This window comes from Procambarus clarkii, chromosome 56 (assembly GCF_040958095.1).
Source record: "Procambarus clarkii isolate CNS0578487 chromosome 56, FALCON_Pclarkii_2.0, whole genome shotgun sequence".
In the NCBI taxonomy this organism is placed as follows: Eukaryota; Metazoa; Arthropoda; class Malacostraca; order Decapoda; family Cambaridae; genus Procambarus; species Procambarus clarkii.
Genome location: NC_091205.1, coordinates 25844836 through 25852188, shown reverse-complemented (window position 1 = coordinate 25852188; position 7353 = coordinate 25844836). Strand labels below are relative to the sequence as shown.

Genomic DNA, 7353 nt, shown 5'->3' with positions numbered 1-7353 from the left:
CCAATCTACTCGTTACATAAGACCTTCCTTCTCGGTCAAGGAATTTCTGCTCGGTCAAAGCCCTTGACGGGTAGGTCAACGCTCGGTCAAGCGCTTGGCCTGACGGTGTAAATATGGCCACTTCTTCCTAGACTAGTCATTGGGTAATACCGCCCACCTATATGTTCAACAGCGCATTGTTTAGTGTCGCTTGAGTGTGTGTGTGTGTGTATGATTGTGTATGTGTGTGTGTGCGCGTGCGTGCGTGTGTATACAGATGTACACACGATATGTGTGTGTGTGTACGCAGCCAGTGTCGTGTTATGACGTATTGCTGTCGTGTTCTCACATGTAAATACTCCCCCCCCCCCACCCCCCCCCCCCCCCCTTCAGTGTACAATGTATAACATAACAAAAAAAAACTGGATGACTTTACAGAATGAGATAATGGGATTTTCCCATGAAATTCAGCAGGCCTATGTTGTAATAGGTGTATCAACCCACAGTGTTTACCTGTGGTTAGTACCAAATTACCAATTGGTAATACCAATTATCTTAGTCTTTACATCGAGAAGGTCAACAATGAGTGTTTGTGTTGTATGGACTTGTCAGTCACGTCTAAACCAGGTACTATAATACAACTCTTAGTCCATAACAGTGTTTTATTGTTCAGTCCTATATACACTATGTTACCGTTTTTGCTATGAGGTGAGTAGGATGGCGAGTCATGGTGTTTGATATTGATAACGTGAGAGGTGAGTAGGATGGGGAGTCATGGTGTTTGATATTGATAACGTGAGAGGTGAGTAGGATGGGGAGTCATGGTGTTTGATATTGATAACGTGAGAGGTGAGTAGGATGGGGAGTCATGGTGTTTGATATTGATAACGTGAGAGGTGAGTAGGATGGGGAGTCATGGTGTTTGATATTGATAACGTGAGAGGTGAGTAGGATGGGGAGTCATGGTGTTTGATATTGATAACGTGAGAGGTGAGTAGGATGGCGAGTCATGGTGTTTGATATTGATAACGTGAGAGGTGAGTAGGATGGCGAGTCATGGTGTTTGATATTGATAACGTGAGAGGTGAGTAGGATGGCGAGTCATGGTGTTTGATATTGATAACGTGAGAGGTGAGTTGCCTTGTTCTGGGGTAGTCAACGGTCGAACAGGAGTTAGTGAGGGTGGATGTGAGAATGAGTTAGAACGCTCATTTTCCCGAACACAGAGTTGCCAGAGGTGCATGCCCTGTGGTGTGGCAGGCCAGCTACACTGTGGTGTGGGGCAGGCCAGCCACTGTCTAAACTGATTATACAAACAAACTCCCTTGGACAGTCGGGGATTGAACGCCGACCTGCATGAAGCGAGACCGTCGCTCTACCGTCCAGCCCAAGTGGTTGGGCAATTCACTGAGGGAGTTGAGGATAATTCAGTATGAGAAATAGTGAAGGAAAGCGCCATAAATGCCTTATATCTAACAAAAATTTAAACCAGGAAGATAATGATGCATCACGACAGTTGATCAATGAATAAGGTCCGGGGCTCAAGAGCTGGAGCTCATTCCTGCCCCCACAGACACATGGAAAGGGATCGCGCGAAGTTGAGAAATGAAACGGAAATTAAAATAGACAATATTTAACTTTTAGAAATGCTTATTAACGCACTGAATATTAATGATAAAAGCATCATCATAATAATATATTTGCTATTATTACAGTCTTAATATTCCCATAAATGCGAGTATTACAACAACAGTGACGAATACATCTTCATTCGTAAATATTTTTAGTTTACAAAATGATCTTTGTTCACAAAATACAAATCTATTATACATTTACACGTGATAAGCGAGACGATGACTGCAAGAAAGACGATAACAAGAACACAGATGGATAACATATAGCTAGAACACAGTTGAATAGCATACATGATAACATATCCAGGCTAGGCGACATTATTTCACTGAAGAACAAGTCCATATATATGACCAAACTGCTGGTTTGGGCTGTTATCACCGACTCTCTAGTCATCTTGAGTGCTGCGTGAGGTCTTGCACTCCAGTCGTAGTGTTGAGCGCCTATCAGGAGGTCGCCCTTGAGTGCTATAACCATTTGTCAACTCAATTTGTGTTTTGCTCTTGGCAATTTTTTCAAGACTCGTGAACGTGAGGCTACGACCAAACTTTCTCGTCTGCTTCTTTAACTATTAAGGTATGTTAAAACCCAGAAACTTGGCGTTTATTTAGGATTTACAATAGCGAGGATGTGGAAGATCGTCAGACTTCAACACTCGCTCCCTGCTGGCGTTCAGGTAACACACTCCCCCCAGCCACCCGCGAGCGATTTGATGTTGGTTCGAATCCTGACCAGATAGGATTGACTGGGGCGCCAGTCCTTGGTTGTTAACTGATTGGCGGGTTGCGTCTCGGGGGGAAAACTAGCAAGGTAAGGCGTACCACGAGTCAGGATAGGAAGCTCCTACCCTGTTCACAGGAAACGGAAGTCAGATGTTTCTGGGGCCAGATTCACGAAGTAGTTACGCAAGTACTTACGAACGTGTACATCTTTCCTCAATCTTTGACGGCTTTGGTTGCATTTATTAAACAGTTTACATGCATGAAAACTTGCCAATCAACTGTTGTTATCGTTATAAACAGCCTCCTGGTGCTTCAGAGCTCTTTAACTGTTTAATAACTGTAAACAAAGCCGCCAAAGATTGAGAAAAGATGTACAGGTTCGTAAGTGCTTGCGTAACTGCCTTGTGAATCTGGTCCCCTGGTGTGTCTTAAGTTCTCGCTTACACCAAACAGTGTTAGGTGATTACAAAGAGTGTGGAATACTGTGGTATGCAAACTAAACATACGAACGCTTACACGCATCAGGGAGAAGGTTGGCTCCGAGTTCGTCAACCACACTCGGTGAAGAGTCAAACTATTCCTCCGTTGCCCTAGTCGCCCTACCCAGCCCGGGGGAACACGCACGCAGTGATCTTGTTGATAATGCAACGCAACAGTAATTGAAATAAATTTAATACAGAACTTCAGAATTAGAGAGGTGTAGGAGCCCAAAGGTTCAAGATATCAAAGGTACAGGATCTGGGGGATCCTGAGCAGGTGAAGGCGAGTAGCATCGTCCCGCAAACCAAGATAAAAATGATAACTATAAGAACTATAAGAACAGCAACACGTGAATATCGCAATAAAGCCCCATAAGAACGAGAGAAACGCATGCATATTATTTTAAAGCTCCATAAGTAACACAGCAACACATAAATATCGCTATAAAGCCCCATAAGTAACACAGCAACACATAAATATCGCTATAAAGCCCCATAAGTAACACAGCAACACATAAATATCGCTATAAAGCCCCATAAGTAACACAGCAACACATGAATATCGCTATAAAGCCCCATAAGTAACACAGCAACACATAAATATCGCTATAAAGCCCCATAAGAAACACAGCAACACATAAATATCGCTATAAAGCCCCATAAGTAACACAGCAACACATAAATATCGCTATAAAGCCCCATAAGTAACACAGCAACACATAATATAGCTATAAAGCCCCATAAGAAACACAGCAACACCTGAATATCGCTATAAAGCCCCATACGAAACACAGCAACACCTGAATATCGCTATAAAGCCCCATAAGAAACACAGCAACACATGAATATCGCTATAAAGCCCCATAAGTAACACAGCAACACATGAATATCGCTATAAAGCCCCCTAAGTAACACAGCAACACATGAATATCGCTATAAAGCCCCATAAGTAACACAGCAACACATGAATATCGCTATAAAGCCTCATAAGTACGAGAGCAACACATGCATATTATTTTAAAGCCCCCATAAGAAACACAACAACACAAGCATATCGCCATAAAGCCCCATTAGCATCAGCAGGGCGGGTGTTGTTCCAACATCATCCAGAAGAGGATTAGCAGAGTGTCTCTGTGTGTTCGTGAATGCAAGTCTTCTTAAAACTCTCACCCCGAGAGAAAAACGCGCGTAAAATCCACATTTTCGCGCGAAGCTCTTTATTCTCCGTGCTAATTACTGCCACAAGTCGAACTGAAAAGTGGAAGAGATTGTATGGACATTTATTCTATATTGTCCAACGAAGGGATGATTTTCTAGTGGTGTGTGTGTGTGTGTTTGTATAAGGTGAGGTATTGTTGACAACCCTTTGTGTTGGGTGTAGCGTTCAGTAAGGTTAAAATTGTGTCTGGCTTCTCATAGGATGGGTGACCGTACAGGCATAATATTAAAGCGTTGATTAGGGGTTTTCTGACATACACTATGCACTGGTTAAGGCTTCTGATACGCTTGGTGGTGGTTAAAGTGACTCAACAATCAATTCTGGATTGTTGTTGAGGGTTCTGTACAAGGAACAAGGCGGAACTGGTCAGATTGTTGCTGTTTAAGATTCAGCTACTTAGAACAAAAGTTTCAAAGTAGCACGGGCTATGGTGAGCCCGTAGTGGACTTACCTGGCACAGGAGCCGGGGCTGTAACTCCACAGTTGGATCAGATGAAGGCTGGTGAAGTAATGTGTCTGTGAATGTGTGAAGACGTGAGGTTAGCATCAGGTGGGTGTTGATGAGTACGGCTTGGTCGTGTGGTGGTGCTGTGTGGTTGGAGATGAATTTACTACCAAGTGGGTGGTGGTGGTGGCTGCAGGTGGGATTTAGGTATGGCTAGTGGTGAGTGGGAGTTAATGGTGGTGGCTGTAGGTGGGTAAAGGCAGGTGTTGATCATCGCGGGTGTTGATCATGTCGGGTGTTGATCATGTCGGGCGTTGCATCGTCACAACTATGATGGGACCGGATAACATAGACAGGGAGTAAATAATACTTAACCCCTTCCCCTTGAAGCCTGAGTACAGACTGTTGGTAAGAGGGGAGAGAGAGAGAGGGAGATACAGAGACAGAGATGGAGAGGCAGAGACAGAGAGGGAGGTAGAGAGACAGAGAGAGAAAGAGAGAGAGAGAGAGGGGGGGGGGAAACAGAGCAAGATCCGCCAGTAACTTGGCCTTGACTGTGGCTGGAGGCCATACAAGATAGCGGCACTGTTTGGCACACGGATGACTAAGCCTCTTAAAATCTTGTTTCCTTGGGCTAACTTGTTAAGCTGACGATGAAGGGGACGTTGTATCGGTAGGGATGTAAGGGGGCGAACAAGGGATTGGTGGCGTGAGGGAGGGAGGGTACAGGAGGCGTTGTGAGGGAGAGAGGGTGAGGGAGGGTACAGGAGGCGTTGTGAGGGAGAGAGGGTGAGGGAGGGTACAGGAGGAGGTGTGAGGGACAGTGGTTACAGTATCTGGCTACAGTTCCACGTGTGTACTGTATTCTCTGAGTAAACAACTGTACTTTGTAATATGATGCTTGTCACTGGAGTGGAGCCATAGCACAACAAGTTGTCTCACGAGGATTCGAACCTACGTCCGAGAGCATCCCAGACTACTGTTTCACCAGAAAAAACTGAAACCCTTAAAGAGAACAGGCATGCAGGTCAGCGTTCAATCCCCGACCGTCCAATTGGCTGGGGTACCATTCCTTCCCCCCTCCCACACCCTTATCCTGAGACCCCCTTCCAAGTGCTATATAGTCGTAATGGTTTGGCACTTTCTCCTGAAAGTTCCCTCCCACACACACTCCCCCCCTCCCCCCACACACACTCCCCCCTCCCCCCCACACACGCACTGACTCCATACACAGTTTCAAATGTAGATATGATAGAGCCCAGTAGGCTCAGGAATCTGTACACCAGTTGAGTGACAGTTGAGAGGCGGGACCAAAGAGCCAAAGCTCAAACCCCACAAGCACAAATAGGCGAGTACACACACACACACACACACACACACACACACACACACACACATACGTTGGACTGGCCAACATACGAACGGCATTCAGAAACTTGTGTAAAGAATCATTCAGAACTTTGTATACCACATATGTCAGGCCAATCCTGGAGTATGCAGCCCCAGCATGGAGTCCATATCTAGTCAAGGATAAGACTAAACTGGAAAAGGTTCAAAGGTTTGCCACCAGACTAGTACCCGAGCTGAGAGGTATGAGCTACGAGGAGAGACTACGGGAATTAAACCTCACTTCGCTGGAAGACAGAAGAGTTAGGGGGGACATGATCACCACATTCAAGATTCTGAAGGGGATTGATAGGGTAGATAAAGACAGTCTATTTAACACAAGGGGAACACGCACAAGGGGACACATGTGGAAACTGAGTGCCCAAATGAGCCACAGAGATATTAGAAAGAACTTTTTTAGTGTCAGAGTGGTTAACAAATGGAATGCACTAGGAAGTGATGTGGTGGAGGCTGACTCCATACACAGTTTCAAGTGTAGATATGACAGAGCCCGATAGGCTCATGAATCTGTACACCTGTTGATTGACGGTTGAGAGGCGGGACCAAAGAGCCAGAGCTCAACCCCCGCAAACACAACTAGGTGAGTACAACTAGGTGAGTACACACACACACACTCCCACCCCACCCCACCCTTCCCTGCAGTTCCTGCCATACACATTCCTCTGTACGCCACCAGTTGCCACTAATTAACTCTGCTGATGTTTTCTCAGCTGCAAAAGGCTTCTGGCCGTGTTTTAGCCTGATTATAAAAGTGTTGATGCGCATTACAGCGTTCCTGTTCGTCACGCTCCTTTATCGTCGCCGGGAAAATGTTCCGCTTTTTTGTGGTAAGATGTTGGCGAGGGTGTGTGTGGGGGGGAGTGTAGGTGTAATGGGGTGTTGGGGTGTATGAGGGTGAGGGGATGTAGATGCAGATAATTATTACACATACACACATACACACACACACACACACACACACACACACACACACACACACACATACACACATACACACATACACACACACACAGGAAGCAGCCTGCAGAGGCTGGCTAACTCCCCGGTGCCTATTTACTACAAGGTAAATAGTGGCATTAGGTGAGAGAAATTCTCAATGTTTTTTTTGTCTTGGCCCGGAATCGAACTGGGATCTGTGGACTGTGATTCCCGCACGCCCCTGTGACGTGCGTGCGTGCGTGCGCGTGATGTAAGGCGCGAGTGTAAGCTGGTGTTGGCAGGTCTGGTCACTCCCTCGGGAGGTGCTGGCCCTCCAGTGCCCGAGGAGCTGCATATTCGAAGACTAGTCTCACATACGTGGTGAACAGTTTTCAGGTTATGAGTTATAGCGCATCATATTTTGACGTTGTGGATTTTAACGTTCAACCCGCCAAACACACACCGAAACTACGACGTTGGTACAACAGTTTGAACCTCGTAACCAGTTATAACAACCAATATAGCAAGTTGTAACAACGTTCTAATACGTCA

The 7353-nt window shown here is 45.7% G+C and overlaps 1 protein-coding gene across 3 annotated transcripts in view; it reads left to right on the top strand.

Moving 5' to 3' along the window:
* Positions 1-2050: 2050 nt before the first annotated feature.
* Positions 2051-7353, top strand: part of Rab3-GAP (Rab3 GTPase activating protein) — a 114166-nt gene continuing 108863 nt past the window's right edge. For 2 of the 3 annotated variants that reach the window (XR_011223075.1, XM_069305946.1), the window contains exon 1: positions 2062-2187. The gene's annotated coding sequence lies outside the window, so the exon portion shown is untranslated. Of the gene's footprint in view, positions 2188-7353 lie in introns of all 3 variants that reach the window. The other variant, XM_069305948.1, reaches the window with a different exon arrangement.